We start from the raw sequence: 22189 nt of genomic DNA on the forward strand, positions 1-22189 counted from the left end.
CATAGAGGCTTTATAAATTGGGCAAGAAAGAATAATAGCTACATAGAGAAGATTTAAGTGTTTAGAATGGGTAATTCTGGTAGTTTTTTTTTTTTTTGGTAAATATGAAGGAGGTTCATCAGAGTGGGGTCCGAAGATACCTTTTATACCACGTATAGATCTCCCCTCTACAGCCTGTAAGAGACAGAATACAAGAATAGGGCTTTGAGGTGGTCTGCGTAGGACATGTTATTTCCACTCAATATTCTTTTAATGAGGAACCTCGGTGGACTTTCCAGTTGTTGGATGTGCCTCGTTATGTGCATATCAAAGGGGGAATTGTACTCAGTGATAGGACTGATGATCACAAAATACAGTGTAGCAATGCCCTTGTTGTACCTAGATGCCTTGTCTTTGTTTATATGTTGCACAAAATGGAATTATTTCATCAGTACTGCAGATATGACGGTTGAAGGGTAGATTACTGTCAATATGTGTCCCAAAGTCCCTGACTGCTGAATTGACTCTTATGGGTGTGTTGTCAATACAGTGGTTATCAGGGGTAGCTGACTTCTTGAAGGATATTTTTATGTATTTCTTTGCATTGTGTTTGAGTACATGGCTCTGACACTAGTTATTTATCTGTGGCAGCCCTATTTTGGAGACCATTAGTGTCATTGCGGAATTCTATGGCTGCTTATAATTTGCAGTCATCTGCAGATCTGGTCAGCTAGAAGCCCTTAAAATTGGTCTTGACTTCAGAGAAGTAGAGGCAAAAAAGGAGTGGTCCCCAGATGAATGATTGAGAGTCTCCACTTGTGAATGGCTTCTTTGTAGAAGTGGACTCCACAATTCTAACTTACTGATCCTGCCTGTGAGCCAGATGGCTTTTCACTTGGTGACATAAGGGTTTTTACCTAAACTCTTGAGTTTGTTAACAATGCCCAAGTGGGTATTCTGTCAAATGTCTTGGCCTTGTCAGAGAAAGCAATGTGAACCATTTTGTCCTTATTTATTGCTTTGGTGACCTTCTCAAAGAAGTATAACAGGTTGATTAGGCATAATCTGCCCTTGACAAAACCAAATTGGGTTGGGTTTAGTGTCTGAAGGTTTACTTTGTAATTATCAATAATTTCCATGCTAATTCTTTGCATATGAGACTAGCGAGATTTATGGATCTGTAAAATCCAGGGTCTGTACATGGCCTGCCTTTGTACAAAGAGATGATGCTTCTGTTTTTCTTTTTTTTTGTGAGGCACAAAGCCTGTTTGGAGGCTACCTTTTAATGGGGATTCCAATGGTCCTAATATGTCATGTTTCACACTATTTAGAAAGCAACTTAGGATATTGTTGGTGCCAATGAATACAATGTTCTTGGCCTTACAGAAAGTAATGATGTCCTGTTCCCTAGTGGTAACTGAGAGAGTTATATTTGATGGTATTTCTCGATAGGGGGCTGGGGGAGAGTAGTAAATTTAGAGCTGATTTTGCCTGCCGGTATGTTTGGTATATCTTCTGGGTCAGTGTAGATGGCAATCATCAGAATGGTTGGTTGTATAGTGGCTCTCATTATGGACTTAGATGTAGAGGATCTATGAGGTGTGGCAGTATGTGTTGATATGGGTGTTGTTTGAAAGAGTAAATTTGTGGCTGCTGAGGGCACTGTCATGTACGCTTCAATTTGAAAGTCATTGAGGTTTTCATTTAAGTGCCTCAGCTTATGTGGGTCTAAGTGTCTGGTTCAAACTATGTAAGATGGGTGCAGTGTGCATACTATTGACAACCTAATTGACATTATCAGTGCTCTTGGGGGAGAGCTTTGCCTCAAGTGATGTATAAGTACATCTCTCACATACCTTATCAGTTTGTTTGAGAATTTGCTAATTATCAGAAAATGTGAGCTAATTTCTACATTGCCTTAGGATGTTCAGATCCTCCAAGCTGGCAGTAGAGAAAGTGCTAAAGTTCATATCTATAGCAGGAGGCATTTTTTTATTACTTTGTTTTCCAGCAACTGTCTAAAGTCGGGTACAACTCTGGGGTAGTGCTGCTCGAACTAGTTACCCGGTGCACAACTAGGAATTTTTGAACTTTCCTGAGTACTTTTACAAGGAAAATGTCAAGTCCAGGTGCTGTGTGTATACAGCAATGACAAACACTTGAGGAAAACTGCTGTAGTAGACCATGACGATTTATGCATAAAGTATTTAGAACGATACTCTGAGTTTGGGGTAGACAGGAGCTAATCAAGGAGTACCTGTTGAAAAGAAAGAATTAACTTTGTCAAGAATGATGAATTGTGGGGATTCACCTAATTGACTACTACCTGTCTACTACTTGTGCTGGTCTCACCATAGCTTCACACCACTGGGATTCAATGCTTTTATTATGGCACATACATACAATAAGTAGACAATGTTATGGGATAAAGGAGGGCTGTATGCAACTCAGCTGAGAAGAAGGTTCACCAGTGACCATCTCCATTGGCAAGCCATCTTTTGTTACTTGAGAACCAATTGGCCTAGTTTAAAGTAAGTCATTATGAATATTCATGATTGGATCAGTCTGGTTAACAATTAGTAATGTGTTTACAAAGGGCTGGATAAACAAGTGAGATATAATTCAGATTTTCAGACATGAACTTGCTCATGAAAAATTAACAATTTTATAATATTTTGCAGGTTTAACAGCGTTAAGAGTGATAATGTGACACAGCTAATGTTCATGTTTTCTGAGACATTATGATATTCTATTAGGAGTTTGACAGCTGCAAAGTGCTACTGATGAGTGACTTGTGTTATACAAAGGCAGTGATTGACCATTGCCACTGATGTCAGGGTGTTCCTCACCCAGGAGATTTCCAACCATAAATTTTCAGACCTTGGACTAGGAAGGAAACAGTATGTGTATTCGTCTCACTGTCAACACTTGTTAAGTGATATACATTTTTATTTGTAAGAAACATTTAGTTCATTGTAGAACTTGGATCAATATTTTCTTTATGAAAAAGATGTGAACCAAGGTCAACATAGCCATATCTCAAAGAAGTGACAGTTTGTGAATAAGAAAGCTAATATCTCACTGTATATTAACGCTGTGTTCTGATTTTGGATCTCAGAACTGTAAGAATTTTCATGTACACAATCCAAAGCCTGACTATTCAATGGCCTATAGATTAGATCTCCACTGCATTAGTTTGGTTCCATTATTGTATTACATTGTATTGTAGAGCCCAGATATAAAAGGATTATTCACATGTATGAGGACTAATAAAATATTGGGCTGTAGGCACACAAACACCGACACATATACACAAATGCACATATGTGGAAGTATACAATCATTTAAGTTTTGGAAAATCTTCTTCCTTTTTTTCTGTGGTGTTGCAATAGAATGGAGGAATCAAATAAGCTGCATTGGGGCTAGTGCCTTTGTCATCTATTGAGTTTGAATTTGAATTCACTTTTTTGAATTTCAATGGAGTTCTTATTACTGTTGTTCTCATATATTATAGAACATTTACCCAATACACATATCCATATATATTTATGCATAAATAAACCAAGATCACAACCTGAAGTACTGCAGCATAAACCAACAGAAATATAAAATATCTATGTGTGTGTGTGTGTCTATACCAACCTATGAACCTGTGTGTGTATCTCTCTCTCTCCATATATATATATATATATATATATATATATATATGTACATAGACACACACACACACACACACACACACACACACACACACACACACACATACACACACACACACACACACACACACACACACACACACACAAACACATATCCATACAGATAGATACTTCAAACTGGGGACCAAAGCAGTTTTATGAATTTTTCTAATTTTTGATCAATTAGTAACAAAGTCTTTATCTCTACTAGACAAAACATTAATGTTTTAAAAATTGCACTATTTTTAGTTTGAAACAGTTTCTCTGTTTAGATTAAGTATGGTATATGTATGAGTATAAAGCACTTTTTTCTTTTTTTTTTTTTGAGTAGCAACTAGAACTAAACACAGTACACTGAGTGGATGTAACCACTGCCTTGCAAATCAAATCCATGAGCTTATCATTTATTTATTTATTATTATTATTTTATTTTACATTTGTTAACCGGGCTAGTCTAGCTGGATACATATCCTTTTTCAATAGAGGCCCGAGGAGAAAAGCTCCAACATAATGGTTAATACAAGTTGAAAATACAAGTTATAAAAAGTTATAAAAAAGAGGGTACATGTTACAATTAGAAGATGAGAGAAAATTTTCATAGATGTTAAATAAGACAACAGAACAATCAGCAGGTTATACACAGCAGAGATTTCTTATATACTAATAGTATATAGACTCATACAAGAATAAACACGATTACAATTTAGGTTGATAGATTTTAAACATCTACATAGGGAAACATGGACTAAGGAAATATGGGATTAGAAGGGTTTGAGATATATATTTAGTCAGGTTCTCGACATGGGCATAGCCATTGTGTCTTGAGATATTCTTTCAGGTTGTTTTTGAACTGATTGTGCGAGGTTGTAATTCTAAGGTAGTTTGGCAGGGAGTTCCACGGCTTGCCAATGGAGTTGGCAAAGAGGGCATCGCCACCTGAGTTCTTAGCTTTAATGGTTAGGATCTGAGTGCTGTTGGATGATCGAAGACTATTAAGGTTAGTGTATGGGGTCAGAGTGTTAGACAGTGAGGGAGTTCTATCTGGTTGGTTAATTATTTTACAAGCTTCAGTGAGTTGGTTAAGTTTGAGAAGGTTGGGGAGTTCCAACCAGCCAAGTTTCCTCAGGTTAAGACAATGGTGAGTGCGATAAGGGGAACCTGTTATAAATCTAGCAATGTGGTTGTAGGCAATAGAGAGCATGTTGAGTTCACGTTTATTGAGGAAAGAAAGGACCGGGGAGGCATAGAGGAGGGTGGAGAGGAGATGTGTGCGGGCAATAGTTAATTTGGCAGTAGGAGTTAGATAGTTTTTTATTCTGTACATGGATCCAAGTTTTTTGTTAACAGATTTTACAGTTTGGGTAATGTGTATGTCAAATTTGAGCTTATGATCAATAGTTACACCTAGTAATTTGGTACTGGTGACAGGGGTTATGATAGTCCCGTTGTTGGATTTAACATGGAAGGTTGTATTGTTATTATTTGGGAGTTCTTTTCCTAGGGTTGAGAAGACGTTGGGAAAAAATAGTAGTAATTTGGTTTTAGTTGGATTGAGTAGGAGTTTCAGGTCGGTGAACCATTTTTCTACTAGAGAAAAACAGAGTTGAGTGGTGGTTTGGAGATTCAAGAGGGAGACATCTGAGCAGATCAAGGTGGAATCATCGGCGTATTGGATGCAGGTGGATTTAGGGATGACTGAGTGTAGGTCATTTATGAAGATGGAAAACAGAAGTGGACCCAAAATTGAGCCCTGAGGAACGCCTATGGTATTAGGGAGCAGGCCTGATAGTCTGTTTTGCCACCAGACAGCTTGTTGCCTACCAGTGAGGTAAGCCTTGAACCAGGTTAGTGCTGGGGTGTCCAGATGTAGGGTTGCAAGGTTGTTAAGAAGGAGCTGGTGATTGACCATATCGAATGCTTTTGATAGGTCAAGAAAGAGGGCGGAGGATATTAGTTTGTTATTACGATTGTTATTAATGGAGTCGACAAAGGAAAGGAGGGCAGTGGTTGTACTGTGGTGGGGGCGAAAGCCGTGCTGGGAGTTGGACAGGAGATGATTACAGGTTAGGTAGTGAAGAAGTTGTTTGTGGATGCATCTTTCCATAATTTTCGCTATTGGGGACAATATAGCTAATGGTCTGTAGTTTGATATTTCTGTGGAGGTACCTCCTTTGTGAAGCGGAATGATGTAAGAAATCTTCCAAATAGAGGGGATGCTGGCTTCAGTTATGGTTCTATTGATAAGGATTGATATAGGGTAGGCGATTACATCAGACGCAATTTGTAAGAATTCCGCTGGGAGGTGATCAGCCGCAAGGGTGGTTGGTTTGAGCTTTTTTAAGAGGATACGTATGTAAGAGGAAGAGACTGGCTTTAAAGCGAAAGGGGTAGGGGCATCATCACGGGGTTTTGTGGCCGATGGGGGAGAGGAGGTTAGTTGACTGGCTAGAGTTTGGATTGTCTCGGTGAAGAAGGAGTTAAAGGTATTGGCTACTTCTTCCTGCCCTTTCTTAATAAGTTTCTCGGGGGTTGGGGTAGTAGTTTTACCTGGGTGCAGGAGTTTGTTAAAACCTGCCCAGAATTTTTTTGGGTTGTTCTGGTGTTTGTGCTGTAGGAGGCAGAAGTATTGTTTTTTGTCTTGGGTAATGGCTGTTTTAGTAGTGTTTCTTAGCTGTTGAAATTTAGTACGATTTTGGGGGGTTTTTGTTGCTCTCCATTTATCCCAGGCTTGGTCACGGAGTTTAATTTTGGATTTTGTTTCTCTAGTTAGCCAGGGTGCTATACGTACTTTGGATCTAATTTGTCTATGTGGGGCATGTGAGTCAAGTATCTTAAGGAATGTGTCGTTGAAGTGGGACACACTCTCCTGAAGGGGTAGAGTTTTTAACGGGGTCCAGTTGCAGGATTTTAGGTCATCAATAAATAGTTGTGGGATAAATTTATTTTTGTTTCTAATTAGTCTATATAAGGGGGGGTTGGAAGTTGGGCATTTATGTTTAATAATATAAGTTATTAGGTGGTCACTGAGATCACTGGGAAGGGTACCTGTGGTATAGTTGTTTGAGTCTCTGTTGGTAAGGATCCAGTCAATGGTACTTTCTTTTTGGAGATTATTGCCTATTCTGGTTGGGGATAGAATATGTTGGGAAAAACCATGTAGGTTAATGGGTTGTGGGGTAGTGTGGGTAGAACATAGAGACCAGTCAATATTGCCGTCCCCAAGTACTATGGTTTCTTGTGGGTAGCTGGTGGCTAACCAGCACAGGGTTTGCTCTAGGTTTTCTGTATTCTTCCCTGGTGGGATATAGGTAACAATGAGGTTGATGCATTTTGGGTGTTTAGGCATATTTTTAGAGCTATAAGTTCTAGGTTAGAGATTATAGGGGGTTGTAATGGATTCCTAAGGATATTCAGGGTATTTCTAAACATAACAGCTATTCCTCCCCCTTTTTCTTTTCACGATCAGCCCTGAAGATATTATACCGGGTGGGAGGATCTCTTGATCTTTAGTGGTGGGTTTTAGCCATGTTTCAGTTAGACACATAATGTCAGGGAGTGAGTATCTATCATGGCATGTAGGTTGTGAATTTTGTTGTTAATGCTTCTTAGGTTCTGATGTAGTATTAGAAGGTAGGTTTTCGGGTTAATTTAGAGGGGTTAGAGTCTGGCACAGTGGTGGGACCTGGGTTAGGATGGATATCACCATCTATGATGATTCGATTTTTCAGATAAACCAGAAATCTTTGTAGTTTAAATAGTAATTTGAGGTTGGTTTTGTTAGTTTGAGTTTTGGGGTGGTAAAGTGTGTGATGGACTACTTTGGGGGATATAGTTTTGTCCTGGTAGAGTGAGGGTGGAATAGAAACGACAAAGAAATTGGATTGGGAGTTAGTGTGGTGCTTATGGAAGGGGATTCCAATCAGAGATTGGTTTTCATACTTTGTTAGGAAATAGATAGTAACGAGTAGTAATAATGTGAGGGGGGTGATAGAATAGATGAATTTGGCCATGATGGAGATAGGGGGAGGGTATAGAGAGGGGGAAGAGACTTAGTGTTGGAATTGGTAGTGGGGGTGGGCCTAGGAGTGGGAGGAGTAGTAGGGTGAGTCAGAGGAGCTTTGAATTTGCAAGGGGGAAAGTGGGAGGGGCAGGGTATTCCTATAAATGTAGGGGTACTGGGGGCGGGTGGGATAAGGGGGCAGGGAGGGGAGCGGGGCATTCACCACCAGGAGTTCCCAGGGTCTTAAGGGGAGCAGTCTTTGAGTGCAGAATTCAGCTCAGAAGAGTTTCTTCAACTGTTATTTGTAGTTATACAAGGAAGAAGCAGTTTTCCAGGTAAGTTTAGTTAACACTATTGCTATTCTAGTGGTACTGCCAGGTTCCTGAGACTAGAACGCTATTCTTAGCTATTAAGGAGAGAAGGAGAGAAGTATGCTTTAAATTTACCCTGTATTTTAATTGAGGTTAGGTTGAAGTTCTTTTGTTTTCCTTTTGGGAGGTAGTTACTGGTCAGAGCATTCACTGTAGTGAGTTGTCCTGGTAGGAGCTTATTTGGGTCTTGGGAACCTCGCGTTGTTGCGTTAGGGTATGGGGAGTTCCTGTGATATAAGGGAAAGAGATAGGATGTTAGAATAAGTAAGGTTAAATTAGGAAAACACAGGTTAAAGCAGCTTTGCGGTTAAACCCACATAACAGTCTGGAAAAAAAGTTTTTAAAACAACATGTAAAACACAGTGCATGTCACGGACACAAACAGATCAGAACCATTTGGTGAGTCAGTTGCATACACGCAATCTTGCAAAGTTTAGGCTTTTCTCGTAGGCTGCTTTTACCCAAAGTACAGCACAAAGCAGAATTACAGTGTTTTAGACAACAATTGCTAGTACATCTTGAGAATATACAGTTCAATACTGGTCGTAAGTTGAGTTAGAAAGAGGACGCCAACTTCATATCAGCGAGCGGGGCATTCACCGCCAGGAGTTCCCAGGGTCTTAATGGGAGCAGTCTTTGAGTGCAGAATTCAGCTCAGAGGAGTTTCTTCAACTGTTATTTGTAGTTATACAAGGAAAGAAGCAGTTTTCCAGGTAAGTTTAGTTAACACTATTGTTATTCTAGTGGTACTGCCAGGTTCCTGAGACTAGAATGCTATTCTTAGCTTTTAAGGAGAGAAGGAGAGAAGTATGCTTTAAATTTACCCTGTATTTTAATTGAGGATAGGTTGAAGTTCTTTTGTTTTCCTTTTGGGAGGTAGTTACTGGTCAGAGCATTCACTGTAGTGAGTTGTCCTGGTAGGAGCTTATTTGGGTCTTGGGAACCTCGCGTTGTTGCGTTAGGGTATGGGGGGTTCCTGTGATATAAGGGAAAGAGATAGGATGTTAGAATAAGTAAGGTTAAATAAGGAAAACACAGGTTAAAGCAGCTTTGCGGTTAAACCCACATAACAGTCTGGAAAAAAAGTTTTTAAAACAACATGTAAAACACAGTGCGTGTCACGGACACAAACAGATCAGTACCATTTGGTGAGTCAGTTGCATACACGCAATCTTGCAAAGTTTAGGCTTTTCTCGCTGGCTGCTTTTACCCAAAGTACAGCACAAAGCAGAATTACAGAGTTTTAGTCAACAATTGCTAGTACATCTTGAGAATATACAGTTCAATACTGGTCGTAAGTTGAGTTAGAAAGAGGACGCCAACTTCATATCAGCGAGCGGGGCATTCACCACCAGGAGTTCCCAGGGTCTTAAGGGGAGCAGTCTTTGAGTGCAGAATTCAGCTCAGAGGAGTTTCTTCAACTGTTATTTGTAGTTATACAAGGAAGAAGTGGTTTTCCAGGTAAGTTTAGTTAACACTATTGTTATTCTAGTGGTACTGCCAGGTTCCTGAGACTAGAACGCTATTCTTAGCTATTAAGGAGAGAAGGAGAGAAGTATGCTTTAAATTTACCCTGTATTTTAATTGAGGTTAGGTTGAAGTTCTTTTGTTTTCCTTTTGGGAGGTAATTACTGGTCAGAGCATTCGCTGTAGTGAGTAGTCCCGGTAGGAGCTTTTTGGGTCTTGGGAACCACGCGTTGTTGAGTTAGGGTAGGGGGGGTTCCCTGTATTTTAATTGAGGTTAGGTTGAAGTTCTTTTGTTTTCCTTTTGGGAGGTAGTTACTGGTCAGAGCATTCACTGTAGTGAGTTGTCCCATTAGGAGCTTATTTGGGTCTTGGGAACCTCGCATTGTTGCGTTAGGGTAGGGGGGGTTCCCTCTATTTTAATTGAGGTTAGGTTGAAGTTCTTTTGTTTTCCTTTTGGGAGGTAATTACTGGTCAGAGCATTCGCTGTAGTGAGTAGTCCCGGTAGGAGCTTATTTGGGTCTTGGGAACCTCGCGTTGTTGCGTTAGGGTATGGGGGGTTCCCTGTATTTTAATTGAGGTTCGGTTGAAGTTCTTTTGTTTTCCTTTTGGGAGGTAGTTACTGGTCAGAGCATTCACTGTAGTGAGTTGTCCCGGTAGGAGCTTATTTGGGTCTTGGGAACCTCGCGTTGTTGCGTTAGGGTATGGGGGGTTCCTTTGGGCCAGGAGATATGACCGGGCAAGCAGACAGTCAATACCAAAAGTAAGGAAGTGTAACAAAGTAACATCATCACTTCAATCTTTCTTCTACTTTAATAACAAAACACCATTCCTTCCCTTGTCTTTACACAACTTAAAATAATTTATTTTAGGAAGACTAACATCTTCAATCCATTTTGTTTGCATATACAGTCAAGCCATAATTCTTTCCATTTTACTGCTTGCAAATTTCAGCATCATCTTATAAGTCTCGGTTCATGATTTTCAAGGACAGTCTTGATTATGACTCAGATTTTAGCTGTGTTACTCTTAATTCTTCCTACATCTGGTGACATTTGGAGAAAAAGTAGTGAACTACACAATTAGAGTTACAGACTTTTTCTTTTTACTTCAGAAAATGTATATTAATTCACATCCTCTTATTTTTTTTCAATGTCTAATGTTAATAGTACTAATATTTTAAGAGTATCCCTGATCCATCCATCCATCCATCCATCCATCCATCCATCCATCCATCCACAATCCTTTTTCCCATTTCTACACATGCAGTCAGGGTTATCACTTCAGCAGTGATGATCATCCCTGAGTATTTCCGTATTTCATCCTCATTCTTTTCAGATTTGTCCCTGGTTCATTAAGAGCATCAGATGTTTAAATCAAGCAAGTTGACCATTTCCATGAAAGGAAGCAGGTCCCATTTATTCCACATCACCATTCATGACCACTCCTTCTGTCTTGGTACTATATTCAAATAGATTTGTGTTGTTATCTAGCCCTTGAATATATCTGATACGAAAAACAAAGTATCCACTAATGAAGTGACATTCATATGCATATGTGTGTGTGTGTGTGTGTGTGTGTGTGTGTGTGTGTGTGTGTGTGTGTGTGTGTGTGTGTGTGTATATATATATATATATATATATATGTTTATGTGTACATCATTTGTAATGGATATGCTATAATTTGATTATAAATAAATAAATAAATAAATGCATAAATAAATAATCCAAGTATGGATATAGCAAAGTTGGAATAAAATGAATACACCTGACATTCAAAATTTGTAAGCAATGCCAACAGCAAGTCATGAAAGGACTTTCCATAGCCTTTGTTAATTTCTTATCTTTTAGTGCCTAATCCTATCAAAATATTGTCAGAATATTCATCATTGAACTTTGAGAGTGACATTAGTGCAGCAGCTATTTATCTAATTAGAAACTGTGTATATGCATGGGGAGTTACTATCCTTCACCATTATCAAATATTTTCAAAAATATTTCCCAGTGAGTCAGTCGTTTTAAATGCATCTCCTTGTTTGCCACTTCATTCTTATACTCCTGTCCTGCAGGACTGGGGTAATTAGATTGTTTGTGCATTATTACAAAGTAAGTATTGATGAAGAAGCAGTCTTCAATAGTTTTATTTGAACTTCTTCCCGACAATTAGCAGAACAATACAACATCAGGATATTTCTTTCCAGCCATTTTGAAAGTGTGAGGGTCATATTAACTGTTGGAATTTTAGAATGTTAGCATTGTTCAAACACTGATAAGCAGAAAATCTAAGGTTGCAGTACCTCATTATGAAGAACAGAGTCATTCATTTATGTATCCACATCACTAAGGTCGGCACAGTCCATCATATCAGCAAAGCAGGGTTTAGGACCGCCTTTTGAAAGAAAAAATATTCTGTTACCACAAGTTTCAGAATTCATTGATTTGGAAATTAAATAATAGTGTATATTTTACATCTTCTATAGAGATTGCAGTTGCAGTCCTCACAATTAAAGGAGTCACTTATTTATTAATCAGTCTGTCTTTAAAATATCTATTAGCTGAGCATGCAGCAATAAGTTGTTTTTATTCCCAGGCTACAGTTAATCTCCCAAACTTCTATAAAACTTATTCAGAGGCAAACAAATATTTACTTAGAATTGAACAGACCTACCCCAGGATTTAATAAAATCCATGTATGTACCATGTAGAGCTTCCAAGGGAGAGCATAGGAAAAGGGATATTGAATCCATGTAGAGAGAAGTGTAGAGGCTACCCATTGTTGTGGATGTGTACAGGGTGATGCTAACTGTACTGCTCACTGCTACTGTTGAAATGCTGTGAATTGTCAAATGTGTAATATTTTATTTCAAATTTTTCCCCCATTTTTTATGTTTGTCTGGCACAGAGCAGAGTGCAGCTATGCCAAGCTGTACTCACATATAGACACCTGGCACCTACCAGACATATAAAAATAGAAACTGGATGTCAGCAATTATCATAATTACGTATTTTTCTTATTTTAATTTTTTTTTTTAATTGCTGTTTGCATGGCACAGCATGGATCATTGCAGAGCTGAGCCATGCTCATACATACATAGCTGACAATTGCTACACATCTAAAAATAGAAACCAAATGTAATTAATTATTTATTTCTGAGTCTATACAGCCTAATGCATAGTAGATCTTGGGTTCGAGTCCGTAGCAGTGACAAGATGTCTGTAATTAAATTGTTTATATATGTTTAATGTTAAAACAAATTTGTGAAATATGGCACTGCTGTGGTGAGCTGAACACTGCTTAAACATGCTAATGGCTACTTTTGTTTGTGTGGTGCTAAGCAGAGTTAACCCCTGGTTGTGCGAGTTTTCATGCTTGCACTTAGCTGGTTTGTGCGATTCTAAGCAATGTGGTCCTTTTTTGAATGTTCTCAGTGATGTGTAAGGGCAGGAAAATAACCTATATTAGGTGCAATAGGTGGGAATTCTGCAACAGTCTTTGGAATCTGATCAACTGGAGATATGGCAGGCCATGCTGGTGAAGGTGCGTGGTTTTTGGTACAGAGATGAGGTGTTAAGGAGTCCAGGGTCTTTGCTGGGCTTCTGGTAAAAAAATCATGAATACAGACTGCTGCAGGGTGGTTTTCAGGGCTCGGAGTGTAAGGTGGAGGCCTGGGACCATATGGCCAGGGAACTCACCAGTGTTACTGGTATCCCCCGCACAGGTGAGCAGTGTCATCATCATTATGACAACCTAAAGAGGCAAAAGAGTGGAACCTTGGGCACTATGGTCCAAGAAGCCAGAGCTAGGACTGCTCCACAAGTAGTAAGTATGTTTTACATTGATTTACCAATATGCAAGCTGAATGTCTGCAAAACTGGTATGCATAATGGTGTGCTTCTCTCCCAACAGCTGCTGCTGAGAGGACTCATAATGTTGAGTCCAATGTCAGACACTTGGCCAGGTTGCACTGTGAGTGTGGTATGTATGGATTTATTATGCTAACTGTAGTGCAATAAGCAAGAAAGAGTAAAGCATTTACTGGAATAAAGTAAACACAATAAAAAATGTAATACAATAAACAATCCCAATAACAGTAAGCAAAATGGTGTACAGACTGTGTTGTCTTAACCATTGCTGTGGAGTTGTATGCATTGCTTGTCTATGGTAAGGTTGCCACAGTCAAGTGTTAAAACTATAATAGCTGTAGAATGCTAAACTAATGGCCTGCAAACTGCATTGTTTAACTCATAGTATGGTCCAAGGCTCTCTCCAGGCCAATATTAGTCACATATTATTATATAATATCAGTCTGTTCCTCGTACTTCAGATAATAAAGTTATATGGATAAAGTAGCCTACTCTATGGGAAGATATTGTGTGGACTTCACAGGCATTTATCAGCAATACTAATAAAGTGTTAAGCAGCATTGTTGATTCATGCAAATGTGTTTTGATAAATGCAGTATGGCTATATTCAATGCATGTGTGTTTTGCTCTCACTGCAGTCAAGTATAGCACTGTAACAGTTCTAGAATACAAAATGAATTCAGTCACATAATGTTATCTTTCTCTCCCACTCCAGAAACAAATGGTATATGGTTAAGGTAGCCCTTATTATGAGCAGATACCATTGTGCTAACATTTCACAGATACTTATCAGCAATACCAATAAAGTGTTAAGCAGCATTGTAGATTCCTAAATACATCTGTGTACAGATTCACTTTTCCTTGCATATCTGTACTAAGCTGCTGCAGTCAATGTTACATTTTTTGCAGATGTCCCCTGCAGTCACAATTATTGGGTTATATTCCCATGCCTGTCAACTAAGGCATGACAGATGTCTAGTTTATGTACTGTACACAGACATCCCTCTCAAGTATCACAAATTCACGTTATATATTTAAAACTGCTTAATCCGTCTCTCACAGGATTACCATAATAATCATTACCTGGAATGCAATGTATTCCCAAATCCACTTACAGAACACCTTGGTAGTTATAGAAGTCCACATTATGTGAAAGCGTTCTGTGTAGTTGTGTACCTGAATTTGTTATTGCTTGGCCCATACTGACCGATGCTAACAGCTTGAGAGGTATGTAAGTGCTATCAGCTTTAGGACAACTGTAGTCACTGTACTCAAAACTAACACTACACACCTGTAGAGTATTTATTATCCATTTATTTAGGGATATAGTCTGCTTTGTCAGTAATGGATTGTGTGTGTCTCTCTCTCCCCACCCCTTATCTTCATTCATTTATTATTATTTATTACTATGATTTAATATTAACATATTTTGTGAAACTAATTATATTTTTGCAAACTGTGACGTATTATTGTTATGTGTTATTATGATTCAATATTAACATATTTTGTTAAACTGTTTTGTTGGCCTTATGGTTTACTTCTTACTGGCATGCTGTTAACATACTGATTGTTTTATTATTTACCATTGTGTTACACATAACATACATTAATATGTATTTGGATTAATTAAAATGATGTTTTATTAATGCCCAGCCTCCAGCACTGCCACCCCTAGGGCAGTAAAGGAGCAGTGCCAACAGTCCCATGGGTGGAGATTTGAGTCAGTCTGCTGCCATCTGGAGGCACATGGGACTTGGATTACACAACATCCTCCCTATCCAAGATGTTTACTCCCTCATGCATCACACACTGCCCCTGTCTGCTGTCTTGTCTGTCTGCAAATGCCTCCTCACCTACCCAACTTACCTCCGCCATACATACCTATGTCCCTTCCCCAACATTCCACTCTCACCTTAATAAAAAATATGGACACCTGTCCCCCCAAAGAAAGCATCCCATACATAGCTCTCCCTTTTCAACACGTGTCCACTGGATACACATAATTTGAGCCAATTAGCTTGAATATGCAGTTATAGTGTCCTCACCCCTGTCTTTGGGGTTGAGAGTTTAAAATCATGTACAAATTCTGTCAAAGTGCACAGTTGTTGCTGTACAAGAAATGGATAGCTATGGTTCTTTCCTACACCCTTCCTGCTCATCCCTACCTCCCTTTCACTATATTTCCCCCCTGCTTGTTCCCCATTTCACCACTTTTCTATCTCCCCACTTTTCTTTTCTTTATGTATTTTATTGTGACACTGCTTGATGTGCCACGCCGTGCAACTTCCCTAAGCTCGGCTAAATAGAGCTATATTGACTATATATGTTTTTAAACTTGTAATACATACTGACAAAATCAACACCTGTCCCATATATCAAACCCAAGACCATCACACCTACAGACAACTGCATTAACACTGCCACACCACACAACTCTTAATTAAAACAGGTGGTTTAAACGAAACATAGTTATTGCCAGTTACAGTCATTAAGTGTGATTCATTGGAGCTGTGTGCCATGTAGGGCAAACTTGACTAAATAGGAATGGAAAAAATGGGAGTGTACCTGGACTCTGGTGCAATAGCACACCACTAAAAAGCCAAATACATAATAATTGATATGTGAGGCCTGTGAAAGCAGGCAAATGTGCCCTTCAGCAGCAACATGTTGAAAGACACCTGCTAAGGCATTAATGTCAAAATGCATGTTTAACTGGGATCCTGGTGCACACATACATCCATATAAAGCCATGCACGTACTGATGGATGTAGAAACTGTATGCTACAGCCTGAATGTGTGCACATGTATCTTGCAAATACACCTACTATAGCAGTGACTCAGTAGCTCAGTCTGTTAATCACCTTGCAAATAAAACGTTTTGCCTCACACAGTTCTGGGTTCAAATCCAGTGGTATGTAGAAATGAATGAACAGTATTGTGAAGGCAGCAATTAATGACTGAGTCATGCACTCTTTATCCACACAATGTATTTCAAATGACATGTCTGCTTTTCACTGATGGAAGTCACAGGCCTGCAGGTAGGAACAAACTTCACATATCCTTATAGCAAACCTACATGTGAATCAATATGCATTCACAGAGAAAATCAGTGCAGGTACTGCAAATGATGGTCACTAATATCACATTGCAACACACAATCCTTCCAAAGTCACTGTGGAGATTATCATAGCTGCACAGTTACCATACACATTGGAAGTTCCTACTTGTAACAAGGCCTGCTCTCATACATGCTGCAAATTACTACCAGACTGTAACACATGACCTGGCAGTTGCCCAAATGGTGGCCATATTCTTATATGTATACCCCATCTTACTCAAGGTCTTACCAAACATGTTTCCAAGTACTCTGTTAGTGATACCATTAACTAACATACTTGCCTTAAACACATGCCTTAAATGGAGTGGAAAGGGAAGCCTCACTTTGGCTCTGCCTCTACAACAAGGCTGACACAGCTCCCAGTTACTCCTACAACTTGTTGTCCTCCAAAGTGTTCACACTTTCTGCCTTTGTCTATTACCTGAAGCAGCTGCTGCAGCCTGTAGCACACACACCTCTATGTAAAGGTTTCTGACATAGACCTGCCTTCTGTGATGATATAGTGTCCTCACCCCTGTAATGTCCAGCAAAACATATCAGAAAGGGTCCCTAATCTACATGAAGGCCTTATATATTGTACAGTTGTAGCATGTCATTGGCTGATAATGGTACAAATCAGCTGTGATGGCTGAAATTAGCATGTCAGACCCACATACTGGTTTAGAGGCAATCACCTGCTGTTGAGAAGCATGTTTAAAAGGCAAGCAGCTGCCTATGGGGAACCATTCTGTATGAGACTTTCATCAGACAGAGCACGCCTTTGTCAAAACTATACTATCACCACTTATCAACAGAGGAGTACTGCACTCCATTAGGTATGTAACTGAGTTTGTGTACAAGAGGATGTAGATGTGTGACTAGACTTACAGAGAATAGGGATTACAGCATTAAGCCTGTCTTAGATCTGTGACAATGACATGTGATTCATCTCCTTCTGTCTTACACCTACACAGGATGTACAATACATCAAGAGTGTATTGCCATTTCTCATTGTGGCACAATGGTCTAATTGGACTGTCCCTTTATAGTGGTTGTAATAGCACACTTCTATTTATGTGGCACTGTTCTTATGACATATTTGCAGAGGGTTGCCCATAAGGGACATACCACAGTAGACTCATATGTTGGGTGTATGATCCTACAGCAGTATCTGCCATGCCACACATGGGAACACCTGACTATTGCCACTGTCTTAGTTGTATCCACACACTTAGTATATTTGCACACTGTGGAGTATGACATATGTGAGCAACCAGTTGATAGTGTCAGCCATTTTGTCCTTGCTGTATCTCTACATAGTGTACTTCCACATATGTGATCCTGTAATGTGTTCCCAGTTTGCTGTTTTTCAGGAATTATGTACCCTATTAGCCATGCATCCTTCTCTGATGCAGACAATGAAATTATACTCAAAGGACTAAGGCAACATCATCACATCCTACTGCCAGGGGGAGGCAAAACAGGGAATGGCAGGCTGCATTGTGGGCAGACCTTCTCAGTGATGCGAATGGCATAGCCCATCAGGGCAGGACATATGAGCAGGTTTGACACCATGCAATTGACATGGTCAATGCTGCACAACGAAGGGCAGCAGATGTAGCCAGAAATCATGCCATCACCAGTGGACAGCCTGCAGTGGAATAACCACACTCATCCACTGAGGAATTCTTGGTGAACTTAGACACATACAACAGCTCCCAGACATCCATCACACCGTACTTCATGAAAGTGGGTGCCACAGTTTCCACAGCAGAGGAGTATGCAGGAAGGCTTACTGTGATCAGCACTGTAATACTGTAGCAGTCAATGTGTCAGGCTGTACATACGTTTACATCAGCGTCAGGTCTTTGTTCTTTGTGGGGAGGGTTTAACCTCAATTGTACTCTCATACTCAGAATGTGAACAATAAAACAAGTAACACAGTAGCTACTGTAAATGTGAGCTATATTGACATATTACCTTGTTGTGCTACAACAACCATTGGTACTGATGGTTTACCTTTACAAACCGAATCACAGTGGTGCGATTGCTCATATAAGTGAATTGTAACCATGAAAATGAAAACAGTGACAGTTTTAAATGTTCGAAAATCAGCAAATTGAAAAGCAGATTTACTGATTTTTGAACATTAATGTAAAAAAAAAAAAATCTAATGAAGTGTAAAGCGGGAGGGCAAGCACCACTGCACCCCCCATGTGGGGGGCTGCACCCCCATATCCCCCCTACTTTAATATTCTAACTCCGAGATCGCACTGCAGTGGGGAAAGGGACCATTTTCCAATCCCCACTATAGTGCAATCCACTCAAAAATGTCAAATGTGCAATGAACGAATGTCACTGTGCATTTGCTCATTGCACATTCAAACCTTTTTCCATTCGGCATTTGCAAACTTTGCAAAATGCCTTTTTTTTTTTTTTTCAAATATATTTTTATTGAATTTTTCAAACTTTTCAAACATACAAAGGAAAAACTGTAAGTCATTGCGGGAAGCAGTAAAGTATAGGTATATATGTAACAGTTAGTGCAAAAACTATGCATTTAGAACACAGCAGTTATCTTATAGGGAAGCTTACATCTTAGAGACCAATATAAGTAGTAAAGACCCCCAATAACCTATTACAGTCAAAGTCTAGGGATACAAATGGAAAGTTGCTTGGAAGGAAGAATATATGACTGTCTTAAGAAGAAAGAAAAGCCGTAAGGAGGGTATAACCATAAAAAACAAATATTTACACCATGTACTTCTATTTATACCATATTTACAACATATTTACACCATGGATGCCAGAGGATAACAAAATGATATAACAAAATGTTTTGTAAAATCAAAAGTTACCGTGTGATGGTAACAATGTCTAATGGTTATAGGGCTGAAAATGATACTGTTGGAGGTTTTCCTGGAATGTAGTGTTAGAGACCCACAGTTTGGAAGATTATTTAGTTTGGATTAGGTCAAAAAGTCTACACCAGTAATTCTGAAAATATTCTTTTTTCTTTTTGTTATTGTTGCATAACTTATGTGCAGATATATATTTGATTGCCATCGCTGTAAAGTTTTCCCAAGCTATTGTTGAGGGATTGACCCAGTTCCTGGCTATAAAATATTTGAGAAGGGCACAGGCTGTTACACAGATGTGGTGATGGATACCCTTAAGAGAATTAGGAATAATATTTAAAGTCATAGTTTGCCAAGCGAATGTGTTTTTTTCATATCCCATTTTTTCCAACTGAGTTCTGAGAGAACACCAAAGTTTGTAAATATTCTTACAGCTTCAAAAGATGTGAAGTATATCTACGTGTGGGAGGGAACAGAACGGACAGGTTAGGTTTTTATTGTATCCAAATTTCAGTAAGACTGCTGGGGTATAGTAGGAATTGTTGTTTATCATAAGCTGAGTGTAAATTAGGTTTTTGAAGGGGGTTAAATTCAGGGTATTATTGATTGCTTCGCACTTAGACTCCATAGAAATTTCTCCTTGTATACCGTCCCAATATTTGGAAAATAGAAGTGAATGATTATACTTAATGCTTGACACAAGTTCATAGGTGTTCGAAATCATTTTGTTCCGTAGGGAGAGTGATTTAATGATAGATTGTGACACTGTAATATCTTTCTCCTTCACTCTATAGTAAGAGAATTTTTGTTTTATAAGTGAGCTAATTTGCCGTAAGATAGGATCATATTTGTTAGGAGCACCAAATAAAGCTTTGACCTCGGCAACATTTTTAGAGTTATAGAAGTGCCAAACTATGGCTTTCTTAACAGTAGGGAAGTTTGTTAGATCGATCATTTTATTATTGATTTTTAAGTTACGGTTTAGGTGAATAGGTTGGAGAATGGGAATAGTATTGTCTAAATTTAAGGAGGTCATCAGAGTTTGAAAGATGCAAATTTTGTTCTTTAGTGTAGGCAAGATTTTGAACTTGTAGTCACCATCAGGTGCAAGAAAAGGGACAACATATGGATTGAGTTTTAACGAATATATATATAGTTGCACCAGATTTTGATCCAGGTTGGGTACCAAATTTCAGCAGAGGGGTCATAGCAGGCTATTTGAATTAGACAGCTAGCATTAATGATGTCGTAATATAACGAACTAATCCACAAAACACGAACCAAATAAACTGATAAAGTGATGAACCCGGTCACAATAAGAGCAACGCCTCTTACAAAATCAACTTTGCAATTTATTATAGCAAAAAATAAAGGTGAGCGTTAAAAACAAATACAAACAGGACTGACTGGATTATTTGTATTGACATTCAAATTATCATTATTATTTAGCCTAGGACTTCTCCTCGGGGCGGGTCTTTGCTGACGTGGCCCATTCGGAGCCTTGTTAGAATTTGGTGCATTTGATTGACCCCTTATATGTTCGTTATCAATAGCTGCACCAGATATATTTTGTGCTTGCACTGGAAGTCTAGGATAAGCACATTTATTGCTATAATCCTTGACATCCCGAGTTAATTTCTTTTTCTTATGTACTAGTAGCTTATCTATTGTAGCTTCAATACTAGTGAATATTCTGCAGTACTCATATTTGTACTGCAAAAATTCCATATGGGCTTTTATTTCTTTTTCCAATTCTTCCAGCTCAGTTTTTATTATGGCAATGTCTTTAGAGTAGTATGCAATAAGAGCTAATAGGAACTCCTTACCTTGTCTATCAAATAAATCAAGCAATTCCTGGTAAAAAGGAGAGTCATCAGTTAAGCCAGTGGGAAACCGCCACTGGCGTAAGCCCTTTGGAATAACATTGTTTTTGATGCATTCCTCGAGGTAAGCAACCTCGAGTTGTAGCTTTTTACATCTAAACAACTTAATGTCAAACTCTTCAATTGTTTCAGCAAGCCCACAATTCTCATTTTCATTACTATTAATATTTGGGCTTCTTTCATTAGGCTCAGCATGTTGGTCAAAAAAATTAATTTTATCTAAAAAATTACCCATAACAGGTACTCCTTCATTACCAAGCATAATGTTATTAACAACGGGTCTGGAAACTGCAGAATTTAGGTTACCTCGTTGTTGACTAGTGCCTGCCAAAACAGGTACAAGTTAAAGTTATTAACATGTAATAGATAAAATAAAATATATTTTTAATACTTAGGGTAATTATACTTCTATAAGAAGGGATTTTTAACTGGTTTTTAATTATTATGATTTATATTTATCATTATTAATATAATGTTTCTTCTTTTTGTAGTTTTACATATTCATTGCATGTTATGTAACATTCAATATGTATAAATAATTCTGGCTGAAGCTTAATATGTAGGTTTAAATAATTTATGTGGTTATGAGTAGCGTAGCACTTTAAGGTTCCCTGGATAAAGTAAAAGCAATTGAATGTATTTTAAATTGATTGGAGACTTGTAATGTGATGTCCCTATAAATACTGACATTGGATGGTGTTTTAAAACTGTTGTCTGATGAAGGCAGGTTATTTCACTTGCCGAAAGCGTGTATTTGTTTTTAACGCTCACCTTTATTTTTTGCTATAATAAATTGCAAAGTTGATTTTGTATGAGGCGTTGCTCTTATTGTGACCGGGTTCATCACTTTATCAGTTTATGTCGTAATATAAATTAAAATCTGGGAGACTTAAACCGTCTTTGTTCTTTGGGGTAATTAGATTCCTGTATGATATTCTGATTGATTTAGGGAACCATAAAAACTGTGAGATTGTGG

This window comes from Protopterus annectens, chromosome 5.part1 (genome assembly GCF_019279795.1).
Source record: "Protopterus annectens isolate FY-2018-M chromosome 5.part1, PAN1.0, whole genome shotgun sequence".
Lineage (NCBI taxonomy): Eukaryota > Metazoa > Chordata > Ceratodontiformes > Protopteridae > Protopterus > Protopterus annectens.